The sequence below is a fragment of the Pistacia vera genome, unplaced genomic scaffold (genome assembly GCF_008641045.1).
Source record: "Pistacia vera cultivar Batoury unplaced genomic scaffold, PisVer_v2 Contig336, whole genome shotgun sequence".
Lineage (NCBI taxonomy): Eukaryota > Viridiplantae > Streptophyta > Magnoliopsida > Sapindales > Anacardiaceae > Pistacia > Pistacia vera.
In genome coordinates, this window is record NW_022196153.1 from 159,901 (window position 1) to 167,416 (window position 7,516).

Here is a 7,516-nt window from a genome sequence, read left to right on the forward strand (position 1 = left end):
AGTGAGTGAGTAGATTCCATTTTACATTTTTCCCCTGAGGTTTACTCCAAATAACAATTTCCCCTGATCGTAGTGTGCTGTTAAGGAATCAAACGTTTATTTTAACGGACAAGGGCACTACGGTAACTGCATTCCCAAAATTGGTTTAAAAAGGGAACAAAAATTAGGTTTTTTTTTTTTAATAATAATAAAAAAAAGTTAAAAATATACGCTTTATGAGAAGAAACAAAAATACTCAAGTTTAGAGGAAAACAAAAAATCAAATTAAGAGTAAACAGAAGAAAAACTTAGATTTGAGGGGAAAAAAAACCGATCAACCACCAAAACCCGAACAATATGAACATAAAATCACCATCGTTATCCAAATCGACACACAAAAGCACCATCGAGATTACAGCATCAGTCTTCTTACCCAAACTAACACACAAAAACACCACCATGATCCCACCATCAAGCTTTCAAGTAATGTCCCTTAACTGTAGTCAACACACAAAAAATCATGGCAAGATAAACCTTGATTTGATTTCCTTATTGGCTGTGCACAGCTACCCCCATCTCTTTCACTTCCATCATCTTTTTCTTTTTATAAAAAAAAAAAAAATTATTTAAAAGGTAAATTGTCTAATTTTAAAGAGTAAAGATAAGTTTTGATTTGTTGGAAATTGTGAGGATAGGTTAGTCTTTTCGCATGGTTAGGAATAGTAATTTAGGGTTAAAGTAGTCATTTGACTAGACTAACATGATTAGGAGACAGAAACTCAAACGTGACACTGACATTAGGGGGTATTTTGTTATTCCAAAACCTAAATGGGACAATGTTACTTCATCCATACTAAAGGGTAAAGGTTAAAAAACAAAATAGAAAAATACTATTAAATGGGATTTTTAACAAATTACTTCTCTAAATTTTGAAATAATAATAGAAATATTAAGTATTAATTAACATAATTTTAACACAAATTATGTTAGTAATTTGCAATTCCTAATTTTTTTATATTTATATTTGAAATATAAATCAAAAGTATTCTCGCTATAAAATCATCCATCATTGATATTGGGAATTTATTAATAGAAAAGGAAAAAAAAAATATAGAAGCAAATATATATATATATATATATATACATTTCTTTTTTCCAATGAAATCCCCAATCTATTTAATAATTCAAAAATAAATTTAAGTTTTTATGAATCATAACTAATTTTACGTATTTAAAATGGTGAATACGTTCTAAAAGATTGCTAAGTTTTTTTTTTTTTTTTGGGCTAGTGATATCTTTCATAGGTTTCTGACAAATTTTATATATGAATTATGAAGTTCCAAAAAAGAATTGTTAGAAGTTTTACAAAGTTTATAAGATTTTGAGAATATTATAAAAATTATGGGGAATTTAGGAACCTTTGCATTGCATTTCTGTTAATAAATTACCCTAATTATCTATTGCGTATTATATGGTTTAAAGTTTAAACTATCAAAAAAATATTCTATTGTGAATATTTGTACCATTAAGATAAATATTAAAAGGGAAAAAATATTGGGATTTCTTATACGAAAAGCTTTAACTGAATTTTTATTTTTCAGTGCTTTATATATCAAAGCCAATAAATGATTTACATATACCAATTGACTATTTATGTAATCACATAAGAGACCATTAAACTATAGAAGCCCTTTTAGGAATTTCTTAATATATAATTAATTGCGTTCCATAAGGATTATTTAGGCTTATTAAATCTTAATTATACTTAATGACATAACACATAATTAAATTTAATATTTATATATGGTTATAAATATTTTTTATGTTTTAGGGCTCTCCAAGTGTATGATGAACAGAAAAGCTATGTTTCAAATCAAATAACAATTATAAGGGAAAACATATGTGTTAGATAATTAACATAGTGTTTGAACCTTGTTGGGCCATATTTATGAGCACAATCAAACTCAGAGTGTCAAATGTGTCGAATCAATCAATATAATAAGAAATTATTTGCCTAAATATTATAAATATCAAATAATATAATTATAAGGATCTTTACATCATATAATGTTTTATTATAGGGATACGTTATATTAATAGAAGATAAATCATCTTGAAAATTACTTGAAATGTTTAGAAAATGTGTTTGTTGGTTCGAATAAATTAATGAATAATATGTTTGGTGGGTGTGTTATACGGTTTACTAAATTACCCTCCTTTTTAAATATTTATATAATATTATTTTTTATTATTATTATTTGAATTATTTCTTTTAACCCTCTACATTTAAAATTTTGCTAAAATATCTCAACCATATAAAACTTTAATTTATAGCAAAATTACCCCCCACCCACCTCAAGTCACTGCCGGCAGCCAGCCACCACTGGTACTCGACGAAATGGTACACGACTGGCTGTATATGGTCGGCTGTGCGTTGGCAAAGCCAATTTTGGCCATGGATCACAAATCCATAGCCGTTTCACGGCCAAAGATGTGGTCGTGAAATGGCCTTACCGATGCACGATCAGCTAAATCTCGCTGGTCGTGTGCCATTACGACGATCGACGTCGGTGGTGGTCTTGGGTGGCGGGGGTATTTTGTTAACTTTTAAACTTTTTTGTCGCTAGGATGTTTTAGCTAAATTCTCAAATGTGGGGGGTTGGGCGAACGGTTATTTGACAGATATTTGAGGGCAATTGTGTCCGAAATGATATTTAATTAAGGGCAAAATAGGTTTAAAAATCAAATTACCTGGTAATTTTTTAATAACAGCCCTAGGGGAGGGTATCGGATTATCCCCTATATTATCAACAGTAAATACTATTTGCAATAAAAGATGCCCGTAATATTTTATTATCTCAAACCAAATACTGGAATCTTGTAAAATAAACGAAGATTACCCCTGTCATTTTATTTGCCCCCGACCCAAACACATCCTATATGTCTTTGAAAAAGTACACAATAATATGTTGATCTTAAAATAATTGATAAAATGACACTTGACATCTCTAATAAAGCTAAAACAAATTGCACTTCATTGACTCGTGGATTTATGAATGTTGTAATTAAATACACACAAACCCAATAGATCAAAGCTCCCCAAGATTCCTCTCAACCAATTTAGTAGGTGAAAAATAACAAATTATCGTCCTCTGTGCTACGTTTGTTATTTTGATTTTGCTCCTAGAATCCATTTCTTCCCAATGAATTAGAAAATGAACCCACTAAAATCTTGCAGAGGATAATCATAAAGTTTCTTTATCTGAAAATCGACTCTACGCAAGAAGCAGAGCCAACGTGAACCACGTAAACTTTTAAAAGAGAAGAGAACTTGAAAGCAGCAAATGGGTTGTTCTAAGATGATCAAAGTCATTTTATCTTGAGTAAATCAAACAATCGTTTAAATGGAAGAAGTTGATGATCACATATTGTTGAGTGAAGGAAACGGTTATTCAAAAATAGAAAATAGAACCAATGAAAAGCTAAAGATTAATATTTCCATATTCCTTAGAATAATCTTAAATTTTGATCATTGGGTGATTTTGAGGGTCTAGAGCAAGCCAAATGACTCATATGTTGACACTACGTCTACATGTATTATACATACATTTGTAAACATACCAATTTTTATGTTTTTAACAACATACAAAATTTGTAAGTAGCGAAAATTAATTTTTTATCATCATGTGCATGTAGAGCATGTAGTTAAATCAATGTGGTAATTTGCTCACTCCATTATGATATAAGACTATTTTCACGTTTAAAAGTATTTCACCAATTAACTGTGTAGTATATATATAACTAAACTTTTAAGAATTTTTTTTCATGATTTTTTAATAGAATTGTTCTTTTTATTGTATTTTAAATTCAGTTAAGTAAAAACCTTTTTTTTTTTAAATTTTTTTATGTATTGGGAATATAAAAGATGTGTAAAAATAAAACACGGTTTTAAAAATATTATATTAAAAAATGAGTATTTGAAATTAGTTTTGGTATCTTAAAAATAAATTAAATTATATCCATTAAATATTTTGTCAATACAAAACCAATGTTTTAAAACCCAGATCGGATTGGCCCCTTCTCTGGTATAGGAACACCATAAACCCTGTTTCAGCTATCGGATTGACCTAGGTTTGAACCAGCGGCATAGAACTGAACGGTCAGTTCAACCGAACTGATGACTAAACCGGGTCACTACAATCGCTAAAAACAAAATCCCTATTCTAATTTTCAATCTTCATTATTTGCTCTGTGCATCCTTTGATCAACCTACTCATACCGCTCTGCTCCACGACTCTATCGGTCACACTTCACTCGGCCTTCGAGTGATTAGTGATTAGAGAGTTTGATTTTGTTGGCATTTGAGACATGGATTTATAAAATTTTGTTGTGGCGGATGATGGTATTTTGTGGTGAATTAGAGTTTTTGTGGTGGCCTGGTGGTGGTTTTTCTGACGTTGGGCTGATCTATGGTGGATTGTAGTTGCAACGGTTAAGGTTTCCTAGCCAGACCACAAGGCTGTGTTTGTTGGATTTCTCAAGGGTATGTTTATTAAGTTTCAAACTGGTAGGATATGTTGACGTCACCGATCCGACCGATTGGTCCAACTAGTTGGACCACCGGACTCGGGGATTGATAAGAGCTTGAAAGTATATATTTTGTTAGTGATTTAATTGGATTATTTGTGGAAAAATGTGTTTAATTTGAGGAATTTGAATTAATTAATTTGAGGAATTTGAATTAATTCTTTCATAAATATCTTTTATGGGATCACAGGTGTATTTTGAGTATTTTCAGGTTCAAACCGATATGTGAAGGAAAAAGAATGATGTAGATGGAATTCATGACAAGTAGGAACCAATGTGCAAGAATCGGAGTTGAAACGAGAAAGTTGTGACGCGTCGAATATATAACGTAAAATCTGGAAATCCTTCAAGATGAGCATGCTTCGATTTTTCTATCATAACTTGAGCTTTAGGAATTGGAATTCAATGATTCTTGTAGCATTGGAAAGCTTATTCAGAGAGCTACAAAGTTCATGTTGATGAATTTACCAAATTCCAGAGATCACGGAGGACAGAAAGAATGATCACCGCAACAACCGTTTCTTATTGCCGCAACGATTGGTCACGAGCCTGTTTGGGTTATTGCATTCTCCTAGTCCGAATCTGAATGGGTTAAGCATTTAATTCTTTTCTAAGCAACCTCCAAACCCTAGCACTATAAATAAGGGTCTTTAAGTAGTTTTTAAGAGATTAGAGAGAGAAGGAGAAATGACGGCTACTATTTTGGAGATCAGAATTCTTGCAGTTCTCGTTCGTCAATTAGAGATGTTTTTATATTTTTGTTTCTTGAACTCATGTTATTGAATACAATGGTTGTTTTTGTTACTGCAATTATGAATTGAATCCCTTTTCTAGGGCTAAAGATGTAGCCCAATTTATGAATATGTGTTGACTTTATTGCTGTTAATTCTTATTGAGCATTTAAGTTTTATTATTATGTGTAATGCTTTCAATTCTTAAGGATCCGAGGGTTGAATGATATCATAGATTGGGTTGAGATCAAGAGACGAGACCTGATTTGTCTAAGGTAATAAAATCATAGATTGAGCAAACGCTAGAGATAGGCTTCCGCGATCTATAAGACTCTAGTAAATTCCATAGAACTTAATGATCTCTTAACTCTTAAATCCAACTTAGAGATATTTTGGGTTGTTGCTTAAGGGTTAATTCGCTAATTGTTCGAGAGAAAGTTAGTGGAATATCAGGGAGTTTGGCCTTCAGCATAAGCTTAATTAGGTTAGCAATAGTTGTCAATGCATAGGATTAAATTGGTGTGAAATCTATGCCCTAGGTTTAGTCATATTGGTCTATTTACTAAATTATTCATAAAATGCTGCTTTTGTTTAGTTTTTAGTTTGTTATCTTTTTCATTAAATTCATTCTTAAAATTATGTTTCATAAAATAGTAACAAAATATACTAGTTTGGTACTTGGTAGGTAGTTCCCTTGGGATTCGACACTCGTTTACTCGAGCTTTATTACTTGTGTGATTTTGTATAATTGCGAATAGCCTGTCAAGTTTTTGGCACCGTTGCCAGAGAACTATGTTGTTTTACCAATATCAATATGAAATATTTAGTTGCTACTTTGATGTGTTTTATTTTTGCTTAGAAATTAATTTTTGTTTTTGTTTTGTTTGTTTCTTTTATCTAGAACCTAGAAAGCTTACGTTCAAAATGTGGTGGTGATCTTAATCCACTAGATTTTGAGATCGAGAGAACGGCTAAACAATTGAGGAAAGAAAAGAGGCAAGCTAACTTTGAAAAATCAATGGCTAACACAAGAATTGTAAATCCCAATGTGGAAAATCAAGAGAATGAGAATGAGAATACCATAGGAGGAAATGCAATGGGTGAAGCAGTAGTGGGTTGAAGAGCATTGAAGGACTACTCCAGTCCTACTGTTGATGCGTGCTATTCTAGCATCAGGAAACCACCAGTTCAAGTGAATAATTTTGAGATCAAGCTAGCAATTATTCAAATAATTCAGCAGTCGGTCCAATTCGCTGGGTTACCTAATGATGATCCAAACCTGCATATCGCCAACTTTCTGGAGTTATGCGATACATTCAGGCATAATGGAGTATCCGATGACATAATTAGGCTGAGGCTTTTTCCATTTTCTATTCGGGATAAAGCTAAGGCTTGGTTGATTTCTCTGCCACCTAGGAGTATCACGACATGGAGTGAGTTAGCTCAAACGTTCCTCACTAAATATTTTCCACCTGCCAAATCTGCCAAGCTGAGGAGTGAGATTACCAACTTCTACCAACAAGATTTGGAGTCATTGTATGAAGCATGGGAAAGGTATAAGGATCTCTTACGGAGGTGCCCTCACCATAATTTACCAATTTGGTCGCAAGTGCAAACCCAAAATCAATCAGCCTCTATTAGAAACCTTGAGACTCAAATTGGGCAAATTCATAACATATTAGCAAGAAGAGTTCAAGGAGTTTTGCCAAGCGATACAGAGAAAAATCCCAAGGAACGAGCGCATGCAATTACCTTGAGGAGTGGAAAAATTTTGGAGACTTCAGAGGGTGAAAAACTGAAGCAAGAACAAGAGAAAGATTTGAGGGAAGAGCAGAAGAACGATCGCCGTGGTGAGGAAATTTATCGCCACAGTAAGCTTGATAATTTGGAGAAGCTTGTCAGCATGAAGGATGATTGCCACAACGATGATACGGGTGGCCGCGGCGATCGTGAAACAACTCCCCAATTGTCAGAAGTTGCAACTAGTCGTTGCGGCGATAAATCTGGTGGCTGCGGTGAGCGTGAATTTGAGCAGAAACTTTCTTTGAGCCATGCAAACCTTCCGTACCCACAACGTTTGAAAAATCAGAAGCTTGACAAGCAATTCGATAAGTTTATTGATATGTTTCGAAGTTTAATATTAATATCCCTTTTGTTGATATGCTAGAACAGATGCCAAATATATGCGAAGTTTTTGAAGGAGATCCTCACGCACAAGA

General features: G+C 32.8%; 1 non-coding gene across 1 annotated transcript; it reads right to left on the reverse strand.

Moving 5' to 3' along the window:
• Positions 1-6,783: 6,783 nt before the first annotated feature.
• Positions 6,784-6,890, reverse strand: LOC116137874. The gene has a single exon (XR_004129238.1). It is a non-coding gene; the product is annotated as a small nucleolar RNA R71 (small nucleolar RNA).
• Between the last annotated feature and the right edge of the window lie 626 nt (positions 6,891-7,516).